We start from the raw sequence: 17,746 nt of genomic DNA, 5'->3' as shown, positions 1-17,746 counted from the left end.
ATGATTCTTAGTCCGTCATAGGCGTTTGTTGTCTGAAACTTCTAGTTTGGGATGAGTAGTTTCGATATTTCAGGCTTTTCTGAGCTAAGGTTTCTTAGTCTTTCATAGGTGAATGATGTCTGAAACCTATGATTTGGGATTTTTATATTACTTTTTCTGGCTTGTCTGAGTTTGAATTTTTAGTAGTTACTATAGGTTTGTTTTCTTAAACCTATGATTTGTTATTTGTCGATTTCTTGTTTTTTCAGTAATCATCAGTATTTAATATACATTAATATGTGTTTGTTTTCTGAAAAATATATATTGGGATGACTTGATTGCTAATTTTTGACTTTTATGAGGTAGGTTTCTTAGCTTTTCATAGGTGAATGTTGTCTGAAACCTATGATTTGGGATATGTAAATTACTATTTCGGGCTTTTCTAAGCTAGATTTTATAGTCTTTCGTTGGTGTGTGTTGTCTGAAACCTATGATTTGGGATGGATGGATTGCTACTTTTGACTTTTCTGAGCTGGATTTCTTAGCCTTTCATAGGTGTTTGTTGTCTGAAACCTATAGTTTGGGATGACTAGTTTGCTATTTTTGACTTTTCTGAGCTAGGTTTCTTAGCCGTTCATAGGTGTGTCCTTTCAGAAAATTATGACTTGAGATATGTAAATTACTATTTCGGGCTTTTCTGAGTTGGATTTCTTAGTCTTTCATAGGTATGTGTTGTCTGAAACCTATGATTTGGGATGTGTGGGTTGCTATTTTTTTACTTTTCCGGACTTGATTTCATAGCCGTTCATAGGTGAGTGCTGTCTGAAACTTATGATTTGGTATGATTAATTTGCTATTTCAGGCTTTTATTAGCTAGGTTTCATAGCCTTTCATAGGTGTGTGTTGGCAGAAAATAATGATTTGGGATGTGTAGTTTGCTATTTGAACTTTTTAGAGCTAGGATTCTTGGTCCATCATAGGTGTTTGTTGTCTGAAACCAATAGTTTGGGATGACTAGTTTGCTATTTCAGGCTTTTCTGAGCTAGATTTCTTAGCCGTTCATAGGTGTGTGTTGTCTGAAACTTATGATTTGTGATATGTAAATTATGTTTTCGCGCTTTTCTGAGTTGAACACTTCTAAATTTTTCCGTAGAAGATAGGAAAAGTTATACTATGACTGTAATTATTTTCCATGAAGATAAAAAGTTTCACTTTAATTCTAAATTTTCTTAAATTCAATTCTGACCTTTCTGAAAGAGATGAAAAAAATTAAAGTTCTGTTCCAAATATTTTCCCGGAAGAAGAAAAGTTCAACTTCGATTCTGAATTTTCTCAATGAAAATTAAATAAGTTATTGATCAAATCTATTTTCCCAAAATAATATAAAAATTTCCACTTCAGTTCAGATTTTTCTCTCAAAGAGATGAAGAAATTTAAAGTTCTGTTCCAAATTTTTCATAGAAGATAGGAAAAGTTATACTTTGATCGTGAATATTCGAGTTCTATTCTGAATTTTACCAAAGAACACAATTCTATTTTAATTTCCCCAATAAAAAATTTAAAGTTCAATTCTAAATTTTTCAGTGGAAGATAGAAAAAGCAATACCATACTTGTGAATATTTTCCCAGAACATAAAAAGTTCTAGTTCAATTTAAAATTTTCTCAACGAAGTGAAGGAAAGTTCAAGTTCTCTTCTGAATTTTCTCAAGGAAAAAGAAATTAGTCATTGATCATTTCTATTTTTACAAATAATATAAAAATTTTCCACTTTAGTTCAGATCTGGCTCGAAAAGATGAAAAATTTGAAATACTCTTCCAAATTTTTCACTGAAGATAAAAAAAGTTCAATTCCTCTTCGGAATTTTACCAAACCACAAAACTCAATTCTAATTTCTCCAGAGAAAATAAAATCTTTCACTTCAGTTCTTTATTTCACAAAGACATAAAGAAATTTAAAGTTCAATTCCAAATTTTTGGGTGGAAGATAGAAAAAGTAATACCATGCTTGTGAATATTTTCCCGGAAGATAAAAAGTTCTAACTCAATTTGAAATTTTCGCAACAAAGTGAAGAACAGTTCAAGTTCTCTTCGGAATTTTACAAAAGATCACAATTCAATTCTAATTTCTCCTGAGAAAATAAAATCTTACACTTCAGTTCTTTATTTCACAAAGACATAAAAAAATTTAAAGTTCAATTCCAATTTTTTCGGTGGAAGATAGAAAAAGTAATACCATACTTGTGAGTATTTTCACGGAAGATAAAAAGTTTTAGTTCAATTTAATATTTTCTCAACGAAGTGAAGAAAAGTTCAAGTTCTCTTCGGAAGTTTACCAAAGAACACACTTCAATTCTAATTTCTCCCGAGAAAAAAAAAATCTTCCACTTCACTTCTTTATTTCACAAAAACATAAAGGAATTTAAAGTTCAATTCTAATTTTTCGCTGGAAGATGGAAAAAGTAAAATCATACTTGTGATTATTTTCATGGAAGATAGAAAGTTCTACTTCAATTTAAAATTTTGTCATCGAAGTCAAGGAAAGTTCAAGTTCTCTTCTGAACTTTTCCAAAGAACACACTTCAATTCTAATTTCTCCAGAGAAAACAAAAATCTTCCACTTCAGTTCTTTATTTCACAAAGACATACAGAAATTTAAAGTTCAATTCCAAATTTTTCGGTGGGAGATAGAAAAATTAATACCATACTTGTGATTATTTTCACGGAAGATACATAGTTCTAGTTGATTTTAAAATTTTCTCAATGAATTGAAGAAGAATTCAAGTTCTCTTCTGAATTTTACCAAAAAACACAATTCAATTCTAATTTCACGAGATAAAATAAAAATCTTCCACTTCAGTTCTTTATTTCACAAAAGACATAAAGGAATTTAAAGTTCAAATCTAAATTTTTCGGTGGAAGATAGAAAAATTAATACCATACTTGTGAATATTTTCATGGAAGATAAAAAAGTTCTAGTTCAATTTTAAATTTTGTCAACGAAGTCAAGGAAAGTTCAAGTTCTCTTCTGATCTTTACCAAAGAACACACTTCAATTCTAATTTCTCCAGAGAAAACAAAAATCTTCCACTTCAGTTCTAAGTTCCCCAAAGAAATAAAAGAAATTTAAAGTTCTATTCTAAATTTTTAGATAGAAGATAGAAAAAGTAATACTATGACTGCGATTGTTTTCCATGAAGGTCAAAAGTTTCACTTTATTTATAATTTTTCTTAAATTCAGTTCTGATTTTTCTCAAAGAGATGAAAAATTTAAAGTTCTGTTCCAAGTTTTTCATAGAAGATAGAAAAAGTTATACATTGATTGTGAATATTCGACATGAAGATAAGGAGCATCACTTTAATTCTGACTTTTCTCGAAGAAGTGCAAAAGGTTCAACTTCTCTTCTGAATTTTCTTAAAGAAGTGAAAAAAGTTAGCTCAGTTCTAAATTTTTCATAGAAGACAGGAAAAGTTATACTTTGATCGTGAATATTCGAGTTCTATTCTGAATTTTACCAAAGAACACAATTCAATTCTAATTTCCCCAATAAAAAATTTAAAGTTCAATTCTAATTTTTTCGGTGAAAGATAGAAAGAGTATGGTTAGGTTTGGTTAGACTAGATTAAGTTAGGTTAGGTTAGGTTAGCCTACGTACGCTTCACTTAGGTTAGCTTAGGTTAGGTGAGAGACATGCAAAAAGTTAGGTGTATGATTAGGTTAGGTTAGATTAAGTTAGGTTAGGTTAAGTTAGGTTAGGCTAGGTTAGCCAACGTATGCGCGCGTCCTTAGGATAGTCTAACCAAACCTAACCTAACCTAACTTAATATAACCTAACCTGACCTAATCATACACCTAACTTTTTGCCTGTCTCTCACCCAACCTAAGCTAACCTAAGTGAAGCGTACGTAGGCTAACCTAACCTAACCTAACCTAATCTAGCCTAACCTAACCTAACCATACTCATTCTATCTTCCACCGAAAAAATTAGAATTGAACTTTAAATTTTTTATTGGGGAAATTAGAATTGAATTGTGTTCTTTGGTAAAATTCAGAATCGAACTCGAATATTCATGATCAAAGTATAACTTTTCCTGTCTTCTATGAAAAATTTAGAAGTGAGCTAACTTTTTTCACTTCTTTAAGAAAATTCAAAAGAGAACTTGAACATTTTGCATTTCTTCGAGAAAACTCAGAATTAAAGTGATGCTCCTTATCTTCATGTTGAATATTCACAATCAATGTATAACTTTTTCTATCTTCTATGAAAAATTTGGAACAGAACTTTAAATTTTTCATCTCTTTGAGAAAAATCAGAACTGAATTTAAGAAAAATTATAAATAAAGTGAAACTTTTGACCTTAATGGAAAACAATCGCAGTCATAGTATTACTTTTTCTATCTTCTATCTAAAAATTTAGAATAGAACTTTAAGTTTCTTTTATTTCTTTGGGGAACTTAAAACTGAAGTGGAAGATTTTTATTTTCTCTGGAGAAATTAGAATTGGAGTGTGTTCTTTGGTAAAGTTCAGAAGAGAACTTGAACTTTTCTTCACTTCGTTGAGAAAATTTTAAATTGAACTAGAACTTTTTATCTTCCATGAAAATATTCACAAGTATGGTATTACTTTTTCTATCTTCCACCGAAATATTTAGAATTGAACTTTAAATTTCTTTATGTCTTTTGTGAAATAAAGAACTGAAGTGGAAGATTTTTATTTTCTCTGGTAAAATTAGAATTGAATTGTGTTTATTGGTAAAATTCAGAAGAGAACTTGAATTCTTCTTCACTTCATTGAGAAAATTTTAAAATCAACTAGAACTATTCATCTTCCGTGAAAATAATCACAAGTATGGTATTAATTTTTCTATCTCCCACCGAAAAATTTAGAATTGAACTTTAAATTTCTTTATGTCTTTGTGAAATAAAGAACTGAAGGGGAAGATTTTTGTTTTCTCTGGAGAAATTAGAATTGAAGTGTGTTCTTTGGTAAAGTTCAGAAGAGAACTTGAACTTTCCTTGACTTCGTTGACAAAATTTTAAATTGAACTAGAACTTTTTATCTTCAGTGAAAATATTCAAAAGTATGATATTAATTTTTCTATCTTCCACCGAAAAATTAGAATTGAACTTTAAATTTCTTTATGGCTTTGCGAAATAAAGAACTGAAGTGGAAGATTTTTGTTTTCTCGGGAGAAATTAGAATTGAAGTGTGTTCTTTGGTAAACTTCAGAAGAGAACTTGAACTTTTCTTCACTTCGTTGAGAAAATTTTAAATTGAACTATAACTTTTTATCTTCCGTGAAAATATTCACAAGTATGGTATTACTTATTCTATCTTCCACCGAAAAATTTGGAATTGAACTTTAAATTTCTTTATGTCTTTGTGAAATAAAGAACTGAAGTGGAAGATTTTATTTTCTCAGGAGAAATTAGAATTGAATTTTGTTCTTTGGTAAAATTCCGAAGAGAACTTGAACTTTTCTTCACTTCGTTGCGAAAATTTTAAATTGAACTAGAACTTTTTATCTTCCGGGAAAATATTCACAAGTATGGTATTACTTTTTCTATCTTCCACCGAAAAATTTGGAATTGAACTTAAAATTTCTTTATGTCTTTGTGAAATAAAGAACTGAAGTGGAAGATTTTATTTTCTCTGGAGAAATTAGAATTGAATTTTGTTCTTTGGTAAAATTCCGAAGAGAACTTGAACTTTTCTATCTTCAGTGAAAAATTTGGAACAGTATTTTAAATTTTTCATCTCTTCGAGCCAGATCTGAACTAAAGTGGAAAATTTTTATGTTATTTGGAAAAATAGAAATGATCAATGACTAATTTCTTTTTCCTTGAGAAAATTCAGAAGAGAACTTGAACTTTCCTTCACTTCGTTGAGAAAATTTTAAATTGAACTAGAACTTTTTATCTTCTGGGAAAATATTCACAAGTATGGTATTGCTTTTTCTATCTTCCACCGAAAAATTTAGAATTGAACTTTAAATTTTTTATTGGGGAAATTAGAATTGAATTGTGTTCTTTGGTAAAATTCAGAATAGAACTCGAATATTCACGAACAAAGTATAACTTTTCCTGTCTTCTATGAAAAATTTGGAACAGAACTTTAAATTTCTTCATCTCTTTGAGAAAAAAATCTGAACTGAAGTGGAAATTTTTATATTATTTTGGGAAAACAGATTTGATCAGTAACTTATTTCATTTTCATTGAGAAAATTCAGAATCGAAGTTGAACTTTTCTTCTTCTGGGAAAATATTTGGAACAGAACTTTAATTTTTTTCATCTCTTTGAGAAAGGTCAGAATTAATTTAAGAAAATTTAGAATTAAAGTGAAACTTTTTATCTTCTTGAAAAATAATTACAGTCATAGTATAACTTTTCATATCTTCTATGGAAAAATTTACAAGTGTTCAACTCAGAAAAGCGCAAAAACGTAATTTACATATCACAAATCATAAGTTTCAGACAACCCACACCTATGAACGGCTAAGACATCTTGCTAAAAAGAGTCTGAAATAGCAAACTAGTCATCCCAAACTATTGGTTTCAGACAACAAACACCTATGATGGACTAAGAATCCTAGCTCTGAAAAGTTCAAATAGCAAACTACACATCCCAAATCGTAATTTTCTGACAACACACACCTATGAAAGGCTATGAAACCTAGCTAATAAAAGCCGGAAATAGCAAATTAATCATCCCAAATCATAAGTTTCAGACAGCACTCACCTATGAACGGCTAAGAAATCCAGCTCGGAAAAGTCAAAAAATAGCAACCCACACATCCCGAATCATAGGTTTCAGACAACACATACCTATGAAAGACTATGAAATCCAACTCAGAAAAGCCCGAAATAGTAATTTACATATCCCAAATCATAATTTTCTGAAAGCACACACCTATGAAAGGCTAAGAAATCTAGCTCAGAAAAGTCAAAAATAGCAAACTAGTCATCCCAAACTATAGGTTTCAGACAACAAACACCTATGAAAGGCTAAGAAATACAGCTCAGAAAAGACAAAAGTATCAATCCAACCATCCCTAATCATAGGTTTCAGACAACACACACCAAAGAAAGACTAAGAAATCTAGCTTAGAGTAAACCGAAATAGTAATTTACATATCCCAAATCATAGGTTTCAGACAACACTCACCTATGAACGTCTAAGAAACCTAGCTCAGAAAAGTCAAAAATAGCAAACTAGTCATCCCAAACTATATGTTTCAGACAACAAACACCTATGAAAGGCTAAGAAATTCAGCTCAGAAAAGTCAAAAGCAGCAATCCACCCATCCCAAATCATAGGTTTCAGACAACACACACCTATGAAAGACTAAGAAATCCCACTCAGAAAAGCCCGAAATAGTAATTTACATATCCCAAATCATAGGTTTCAGACATCATTCACCTATGAAAGACTAAGAAACTTTAGCTCAGAAAAGCCTGAAATATCGAGACTACTCATCCCAAATTAGAAGTTTCAGACAACAAACGCCTATGACGGACTAAGAATCATAGCTCTGAAAAGTTCAAATAGCAAACTACACATCCCAAATCATAAATTTCAGACAACACACACCTATGAACGGCTAAGAAATCTAGCTCAGAAAAGACAAAAATAGCAAACCACTCATCCCAATCATAGGTTTCAGTCAGCACACACCTATGAAAGGCTAATAAATCCAGCTCAGAAAAGTCAAAAATAGCAAACTACATATCCCAAATCATAGGTTTCAGTCAACACACACCAACGAAAGACTAAGAAACCTAGCTCAGAAAAAGTCAAAAATAGCAAACTACTCATCCCAAACTATAGGTTTCAGACAAAATTCACCTACGAAATACTAGAAATCCTTAGCTCAGAAAAGCCTGAAATAGCAAACTACACATCCCAAATCATAATGTTCTGACAACACATACCTATGAAAGGCTAAGAAACCTAGCTCAGAAAAGTCGAAAATAGCAAACTACACATCCCAAATCATAGGTTTCAGACATCACACACCTATGAAAGACTAAGAAATCCTACTCAGAAAAGCCCGAAATAGTAATTTACATATCCCAAATCATAAGTTTTCGACAGCATTCACCTACGAAATACTATATCCCAAATCATAAGTTTCAGACAGCATTCACCTACGAAATACTAAGAAACCTTAGCTCAGAAAAGTCTGAAATAGCCAACTACTCATCCCAAACTCGAAGTTTCAGACAACAAACACATATGAGTGACTAAGAATCCTATCTCTGAAAAGTCCAAAAATCAAACTACACCTCCCAAATCATAATTTTTTGAAAGGACACACCTATGAAAGGCTAAGAAATCTAGCTCAGAAAAGTCAAAAATAGCAAATTAACCATCCCAAATCATAGGTTTCAGTCAACACACACCTACGAATGGCTAAGAGATCCTGCTCAAAAAAGTCAAAAAATAGCAACCCACACACCCCAAATCATAGGTTTCAGACACCACACACCTACGAAAGACTAAGAAATCTGGTTATGAAAAGTCGGAAATAACAAATTACGTATCCCAAATCATAGGTTTCAGACAACACTCACCTATGAACGGCTAAGAAACCTAGCTCAGAAAAGTCAAAAATAGCAAACTAGTCATCCCAAACTATATGTTTCAGACAACAAACACCTATGAAAGGCTAAGAAATCCAGCTCAGAAAAGTCAAAAGTAGCAATCCACCCATCCCAAATCATAGATTTCAGACAACACACATCTATGAAAGACTAAGAAATCCAGCTCAGAAAAGTCATAAATAGCAAATTACTTATCCAAAATCATCGGTTTCAGACATCACACACCTAAGAACGCCTAAGAAACCTAGCTCAGAAAAGTCTAAATTAGCAAACTATTCATCCCAAACTATTGGTTTCAGACAACATTCACCTACGAAATACTAGAAAACCTTAGCTCAGAAAAGCCTGAAATAGCAAACTACACATCCCAAATCATAATGTTCAGACACCACATACCTATGAAAGGCTAAGAAACCTAGCTCAGAAAGGTCGAAAATAGCAAACTACGTATCCCAAATCATCGGTTTCAGACACCACACACCTATGAAAGACTAAGAAATCCAACTCAGAAAAGCCCGAAATAGTAATTTACATATCCCAAATCATAAGTTTCAGACAGCATTCACCTACGAAATACTAAGAAACCTTAGCTCAGAAAAGTCTGAAATAGCCAACTACTCATCCCAAACTCGAAGTTTCAGACAACAAACACCTATGAGTGACTAAGAATCCTAGCTCTGAAAAGTCCAAAAGCAAACTACACCTCCCAAATCATAATTTTCTGAAAGGACACACATATGATAGGCTAAGAAATCTAGCTCAGAAAAGTCAAAAATAGCAAATTAACCATCCCAAATCATAGGTTTCAGTCAACACACACCTACGAATGGCTAAGAAATCCTGCTCAGAAAAGTCAAAAAATAGCAACCCACACATCCCAAATCATAGGTTTCAGACACCACACACCTACGAAAGACTAAGAAATCCGGTTATGAAAAGTCGGAAATAGCAAATTACATATCCCAAATCATAGGTTTCAGACAACACTCACCTATGAACGGCTAAGAAACCTAGCTCAGAAAAGTCAAAAATAGCAAACTAGTCGTCCCAAACTATAGGTTTCAGACAACAAACACCTATGAAAGGCTAAGAAATCCAGCTCAGAAAAGTCAAAAGTAGCAATCCACCCATCCCAAATAATAGGTTTCAGACAACACACACCTGTGAAAGACTAAGAAATCCAGCTCAGAAAAGTCAAAAATACCAAACTACAAATCCCAAATCATCGGTTTCAGTCAACACAAACCAACGAAAGACTAAGAAACCTAGCTCAGAAAAGTCAAAAATAGCAAACTACTCATCCCAAACTATTGGTTTCAGACAACATTCACCTACGAAATACTAGAAAACCTTAGCTCAGAAAGGCCTGAAATAGCAAACTATACATCCCAAATCATAATTTTCTGACAACACATACCTATGAAAGGCTAAGAAATCCAGCTCAGAAAAGTCGAAAATAGCAAACTACACATCCCAAATCATAGGTTTCAGACACCACACACCTATGAAAGACTAAGAAATCCAACTCAGAAAAGTCAAAAATAGCAAACATTCCAACTCTTGCATTTCAACGAAGGAAATTCAAAATGAACTTTGAAAAATCAGACCTTTGGAGGGGGGAGGGGCCGCGGGGAGGGGGTCGTTCTGTGTCTCAATGCACAAAAAAGTATGAAAAATGGGGGAGGGAGGGGGAGGGGAGGAGGGGAGGGAGGAGGAGGTGGGAGGAGGAGGTGGGAAGAGGAGGAGGAGGGAGGAGGAGGGGGAGGAGGAGGGGAGGAGGAGGAGGAGGAGGAGGAGGGAGGGGAGGAGGGGGAGGAGGGGAGGAGGAGGGAGGAGATGGAGGGAGAGAGGCCCATTTGGGGAGCCAAAGGGGGAAGGGGCCCTTTTGGGCCCCGGGGGGGGGGTCTGGGGGAACCTTGAGGGCCGGGTGGTCCTTTGGGAGCCCGGGGGACCTTTGAGGACCGAGGGTTTCCTTCGGGGTTGGAGTAGGGGGATTGGAACCCTTTGGGGTTGGGGTAGAGGACCTCACAATACTGTTCAAATGAAACTTGTGTATTATAACGACCACAGAGTTTCACCCTCAAAATCTCTTCAAAAATCATCTTTTAAAATGTCTCTAACTGTTTCGCCGAAATAATTCCATAACCTGTCTAAAACGGTTTCGCCCAAATAATCCCTATACGTAATTTATGCGTGTTCCTTTTGTTTTTGGCATCTCTGCGCTAATGCATTTCAAATTACTAGGAAACTCTTTCCCGCGCTAAAACAATTCATCTCTAAGATGTTTCTTGGGGAACTGTTTCCATGGCGTTTCGTTATTAATATCTTTTGGAGTTCGACCAAAAGAGTTGTTTCCGAGGCAAAGACATTAATGACTTTGATCTATTCCTGGAGAAATGTTGACAGTACCTGTCAGACATTATTAAACTTTGCCTGGAAACAATTTGATTAATGACTGACAGCACAGGTGTTCCAAATTCCCAATCGATTACACAATCAATTTCTCAGAAATCCATCTCCCCTAGGGACTCTATGCCCATATATGGTGTGGGGTTCGGAGTAGCGCCCCCCTCTCTACTCAAAATAGAATTTGAAAAGATATTTTTTTCTCTTTACATCAAAATTTAAGGAAAAAAAAATATTTTTCACCTAAATAAAATTTCAAAACTAGCTATGGACTCCTCCGATGAAAATTTTCTTGGGTAAGAATTCTTACTAAAGGTGGAGGGAAAAAGTTTAGGATTTTGAGGAAGAAAACCTATGTTAGATGATTGGATAATCATTATCTTTATAAGAGTCAGAAGTGATTGGAGGGCAACCAATCTCTCTATAATTCCAATAAATTCCTAAACATATCCGATAAAAATTTTAATAGCACCTTTATTTTCTGGTTTTTTTACCTGGCCATGTCATATTTCTTTTGGGATTCACACCCCCCCCCCCCAAACAAAAAACCCCGCGGTACACGGGCTTTAACTTAACCAAGTAACCAATTTTTTAAAAATAGTATGGCACAAAGCTTGATATTTTACAATGTAATTATATCGGAAGAGTGTGTATCCGAAAACTATTTTTTTATCCAATAATACTCAAAATTTAAAAATATAGTGACAAACTATTCGTACACTTTTTATTTTTTAATCTACAATGCATTGAAAATATAGGAAATTGAAGTAAATTGAGATTAGTTTTCGTCATAACCTTATTTTTGCATATCAATCTCAATTACACACTAAAACAGCCTATAAATAAATAAGTAAATAGACTTAATGTGTATTATTGGTTGTTTACATAGTTTAATAATTAAAATAAATTTATGTGCCTTCGAGTATGAATCATAAAAAAACATACCAAGGGACGTATTGTGTTCAAGAGGCGTGGGAGATTGGACCACTTTTTAAAACTTGTAGGCCAAAGTATGTTTGTCTGAACGCATGCCAAGCATTGCAATTTGAATGTGAGTCTGGACGAGACCAGAGACCTATCTCCACCCTCCCCCATCACTTGATAAGTGCAGATTACACCCCTGTAACATCTAAGCTAGAGTGGGTCTAAACGTCGGTATCTGTCTTAAATACATTATAACGTACTGAAAGTATGAATATTCCGCCACACCAAGAGTCGCTGTCAACTTAGTGCTCAGATTTCGCTATATAGCTAAATAGTCTCTATAAGACCGACCTTCAAGCGCCATTTCGTTATGTTCGAATTCGGCGAAAGAGGTAACGGCAAAAACTCAAAAAATTTTTAAACTAAGACACTTTATTTGTTAACATTGTCTATGAAAAAAGAGTATGTTAAAATTTATTTTGTACTCTTGAAAAAAAACTTGAAGGCAAAAACAATTTATTTCACATCACTCCACTTAAAAAACGAGCCTCTTTAATACTCATATTTTCAATCCCACCCCCCGCCCACCCCCCTTTGCAAGGTACTTGATTGCTACTAAGTAAATTTAATTACTATTCTTTTAAAAGTTAAATGAAAAATTTTTATATGGGTAGTCTATGTAAAATAAATTTTATAAACAATATTATTTATTTATTTAATCATAAATAGTTTTAAATAAAATAAAACTCATAATTTAAAATATATTAAATAATAACGAATAAATTACATTTAACAAAACACGAAACAACAATCCAAATTAATTTTGTTATCAAACTGTATTATTTTGTTTTATACTAATCAATTTTCAATGGATTGGATGCACAGTTTTAGTTAATACCAAATAAAATCTTTGTGTAGAACACAATAATCAAAAGTACTAAATTTCATCAACTTTATTGTATTTTTATAACGTAAGGGGTTTAGAAATTAGATTGTAGTGGGGGCGATCAAGATGGTTATATGATCCCCGTTAATTCGGACCAAGATTTATTCCAACCCACTTTAGTTATTTAATAACCATCACATCCTTTCGCCGCGTTTAGGGGGGGCCTCATATTTTTACGAACGTTACCCAATGGCTATTACCTTCCAAACCGAACAACTTGTATATTACAAACAACCAATTTTTTGTTTTACTATAACTATTTCGAAATAACCCCGTTATATAAAAATAAACCATATACGAGGCTTTAAGTTAAATCTATCTTGTAAGATTTGTAAATCAACCTAATCCCATTTAAATTTAAAAAAAAATACTATTTATATAGATACCGGATTCTATACTAACTAATATGACTTTTATTATAGATATTAATTGGGATTAAACCTATTAATTTACTACATTAATATCAAGCAGTATAACTGTACGATCTATTAATGGCTACAAAATGGATACCTCAACAATGGCTGTAGATAAAAAAATTTTTGGCATATTTAATCATGTTAACCTAGGGCTCATCTGTTTATTTATAGTTTTTCCACTATATCATTATAAAATTATAGAAAATTGACAAAATTATCTTGGTAGAGTTTGTCAAGTTAGAATGCAAATTTTAATTGTTGATTCTAATAGCTCTAATGAGACTACAAGTTTTATTTGTTGTATCTATTAGTCTCATTTGTGCAGAACAGGCTTTAAACAACACATCCGGTGTTTAGTTTAGAAAGTTACAAGATTCTCGTTGCAAGTTCTCCTGGGCCAGAGTGTTAATCTTTCACCGAAAACCTACATTGGTAACCATAAGCTATAATAAAAGATAACCAATAACACGTAAATGGTCAATATAAATATTGAAACAATATTTTAAACTGAGGTAAACCATTAGGTTTACATTGTTTCTGATAACTTACATTTTTAAAGAAAGTAAATAACCTAACTTAATATTTATATTAAATGATAAAAATATAATTTTTCACATATCAACATCCCTTACATTATTATTTTACAACTTACATAAATTTATAAAACACCAATCATAGAGTTCACAACTAATTACTTAAAAGATCAAAAGAAAGAAATCCGGCCGATTAGCTATATAAAATTATACCGCCTCTACGACTTACGAAATCTAAAAACAAGTCTGGGGAATTTATTAATCATATAAGTCATAATAGTTAAGACTTCAGTTAAGTGATGTAATCTATTACTGATAGCCGACATATTCAAAAGAATATAATTATGTTATCTTCATTCAGGAGTCTCTTGCTGTAAGTGTTGTGATTTTAAAGATATTTTTTTGACTTGTATGTTTATTTCTATAGAAAAAATATATTATCAATTTATATTTGTTACTAGACCACTTTAGAAGCGCACGTGTATGTGTTTAAACATTTGGGTGTTTGTTTACTTATTCTTAATCGAATACTTAGTCCAGGCATTCATGGTGCATGCAGGGTATATTTCTCTTGCTTAAGTTGATACAGATCGAAATCGAAGACAGCCCTACACCGAGTAAAGGGGCGACGCGCCAAAATCCTCATTACCTAATGTGCGAAGTCAGTCCAGGGAGAGAACTCATGGTAGGTCACCGCGCGGGGAGAGGGGAAGGGGGTGTACCCCTCCCCCATCAATTGATGGGGGAGGGGTTGGAGGGCGGACTAACTGAACCACCCTCCAATACCTCCACGTTATTGGTGTTAACTGGTTCCACACTTACTAAAGTTTGCTATAACAGAAAAATACTTAACAAGATTATTTATTTTTTTACGCGTTTGATACACTTTTCAGACTATCCAGGATTAAGAACGCGTTTATAAGCTCAATAACTTTGATAAACTTTGTGTGGAGTATCGTTATATATCGTTACTGAGGTTTTTATGTAAGGACTGCTGTGTTTTTAACCCGAGTTTTATAACACATTTCTCTCCTACTACGAACACAAGCATTACTTTATAGTATAGTTAATTACATCCGTTTTCCGATAATTGAATAATAACAGAAACTTTTACGAGTTACGGTTTTTGTATTCCTAGAATTAATTATTTGTCTGACATAGAAAAAAAAAATTGTATGAATAAATCAGGTATTTTAAAATTGTATTTATATGGCTCATGTATTAAGCAATGAAAAAAAATACATACAGATGGAATTCTACATAGCATAGTATTTTTTATAGTGGTACGATAAAACGCTCATTCCCCAGACTAAAAATTAGAATAAGTCCCGTGAAAACCCCCAAAATTAATAAAGTACGAACGTATAGCCCTCAGAGAGACCTGTTCCTATGGTGCATGAGTTTTCCGCCATCCACTACAAACACAGGGACAGTGAATCATTCATTTGAAAATTAATAACACTTAACATTTCTACCATAATATTCTTTTGTAGGCATGGTGTGTTCTTATTTGCGATTTGTAACTTATTTTCTCACGACTTTTCAGATATTAAGTCTCTTTGACCTAGGAAAAGATTGAACTAGGTTTCACAGAAGAGGACAAGCGTGAATCAAGGATGGTACCATAAGAATTATGAACAAGTATGTCAGCGAGTGAAGACAAGTACGCACGAAATCCGAGAAATAGTCCAGAATGCGCTATCTAAATTGAGACTATAAATTATAATTCGAGTGGAGAAGACATATAGGAATTCAGTTCACCATACGGATTATTTATGAGATCATTCTCGATATAATAACCTTTAAATCGTCACTATGTATGTACTTAAACGTTATTTAGTCCCTATGATATTTTTAAAATTGTTTGTATTAATATGATATTTTTTTGCAGAAAGAGTTTATGTAAAGAGAAAAAAAATTAAATTTCCAATTCTGTTTTGTAATAGTACCGTATAAAACATTAATTGACGGATTTAATACTTATTTTGATTTATGTAAGTGTTATAGACCGCCATAGTCTAAAATGCAGACATGTAAATAGCCTATAAGACGTCTAGTTCCTCTTGCTCTATAGCTCGCCACCGTTTACCTCTCTACCTCGCATTACGATTGGTATCGCACCACTCATAATTGCATTACGTACTCTTACCGTCCAGGACGATAACAAAGTTACTTTCACTTCACGTGGAGAGAGGAGGGGGGTGTACCCCTCCCCCGTCAATTGATGGGGGAGGGGTGGAGGGAGGTCTATCGTCCACACACGAAGCTAAATACACTGTCTATTAGTGTCCTGTTTTACCCCGGAATCAATTGTGATTTAATATTCATATAATTCCAAATCGGAGTACGGTCGGTTTGGTTTTTGGTAACTTTTTCCTAAGCTACACCATGTGGAAATGGTATGAACTAATCATCAAAGGGAGACACATTTTATATAGGAAAGGGAGCATTTGGTTAGGATGATCTAGTGTAGAATAGTCAACATAGGAAAAAAAACTGGGGGGGTTTTGCCTCTCTTAAAAAATAGCCGCCAAGAGGTGAAGGTTCTGTTTAACCCAGTCGTATATGAGGAGGTTTTTGTAAGATTCTTAGTTTTACCACATTATAAATAAGCCTGAACCCTTATGAAACAGCAGACAAACTGAGTAGTAAAGATGGTGTTTTTAGACGTCAAATTCGATATAGTTCATAAGTACAGAGTGTCAACCTTATTATATTCATAAATCTAATATGAGGTAGCGATGAAAGGGAAAATTATTAATTCAAGTTTAAAATTAATATCATTGTATCTTTCTGTAAATACAGTTTTATGAGGCGAGAAGTTTCGTTGTGTTACCTGACAAGGGTTGGGAGGGCGTCTAGGATAATATCGTCGGGTCCTCACAGGGGTGTGGCTCTCTACGCTAAAGGCTGGTTAGATGAGCTGATCTTGGCGGGTGCCTGTTTGATAGACAACACCGTCTTGGGTGTCGATTTATTTGCTGATGCGGCTTTTTTGGCACCGGTGGGGTTAATTACAACCTTGACATGTGTCGTTCGAACATACAGAGTCGCGTTAAAACTGTGGGCTGAGGGTGAAAATAGCACGGGATTTTATGTGGATGTAGTATTGACTGATTAGGTATGAGATGTGGGCTTGGTTGGCTTTACAGAAATTTTTAGGTTGGACTCTACATACTATTAACTCATATACTTCAATTTTGCTCAAGTAAAGATTTGATTTTGAAAAAGTCAATAATCAATTAGACTATTCAGTTATAGATATAAGATTTTAGTCACACCGTGTGAATAAGTGTATCCATGGAATATTTCCCTTAGTTATTTGATAAGGGAATCACGTATCTAGACAACGCGGCCTTTCAGGTAATATCTTTATTTGTTGAACATTTCTTGTTAGGTGGGGTGGTGTGCGGTTTAATTTGATTTTTTAGAACCTGTATGGTTTTCTGAAGTAGCTGGTTTTGGAGCTTTTGCTTTCTTTTCCTTCTTGTATTTCTACTAAATGATATTGACTTAGTCATATGACGTTGAAAATACAAAAACTCTAATAAGATCGACCTATATGACGCACAGACTATCGATTCGTCATCGCCAGCATGCTCACTGTTCATGGGAGCTAACTGTACTTCAGAAAAACACTGCGCCGTCGGAACATTTCTCTCTGTTTGCGCTCTCATGACTTTGGTCTTAACGGGTTTGTTGTGCTAATGTAATTATTAAATATATTAAGGGTGAGTTTTGATGTGCATTACCGAGTATTCCAGTAGTTTACATTATGATCTTTTTTCCATTCTGACATATTTTTTTCATATAATCTTAAAGTAAAATTTTAAGGCAAATTATCAGAGAATATTATAAATACAAAAAATCTCGCGCTATATAATAGTAACCTAAATATCACTGTGTCTTTGCTTACTAGAAGTACACTTTTTATTTT

The sequence above is a fragment of the Artemia sp. Qi Xiang Cuo genome, chromosome 17, assembly GCF_049724085.1.
Source record: "Artemia sp. Qi Xiang Cuo chromosome 17, ASM4972408v1, whole genome shotgun sequence".
NCBI classification, from domain to species: Eukaryota; Metazoa; Arthropoda; class Branchiopoda; order Anostraca; family Artemiidae; genus Artemia; species Artemia sp. Qi Xiang Cuo.
This window is presented reverse-complemented; position numbering follows the sequence as displayed.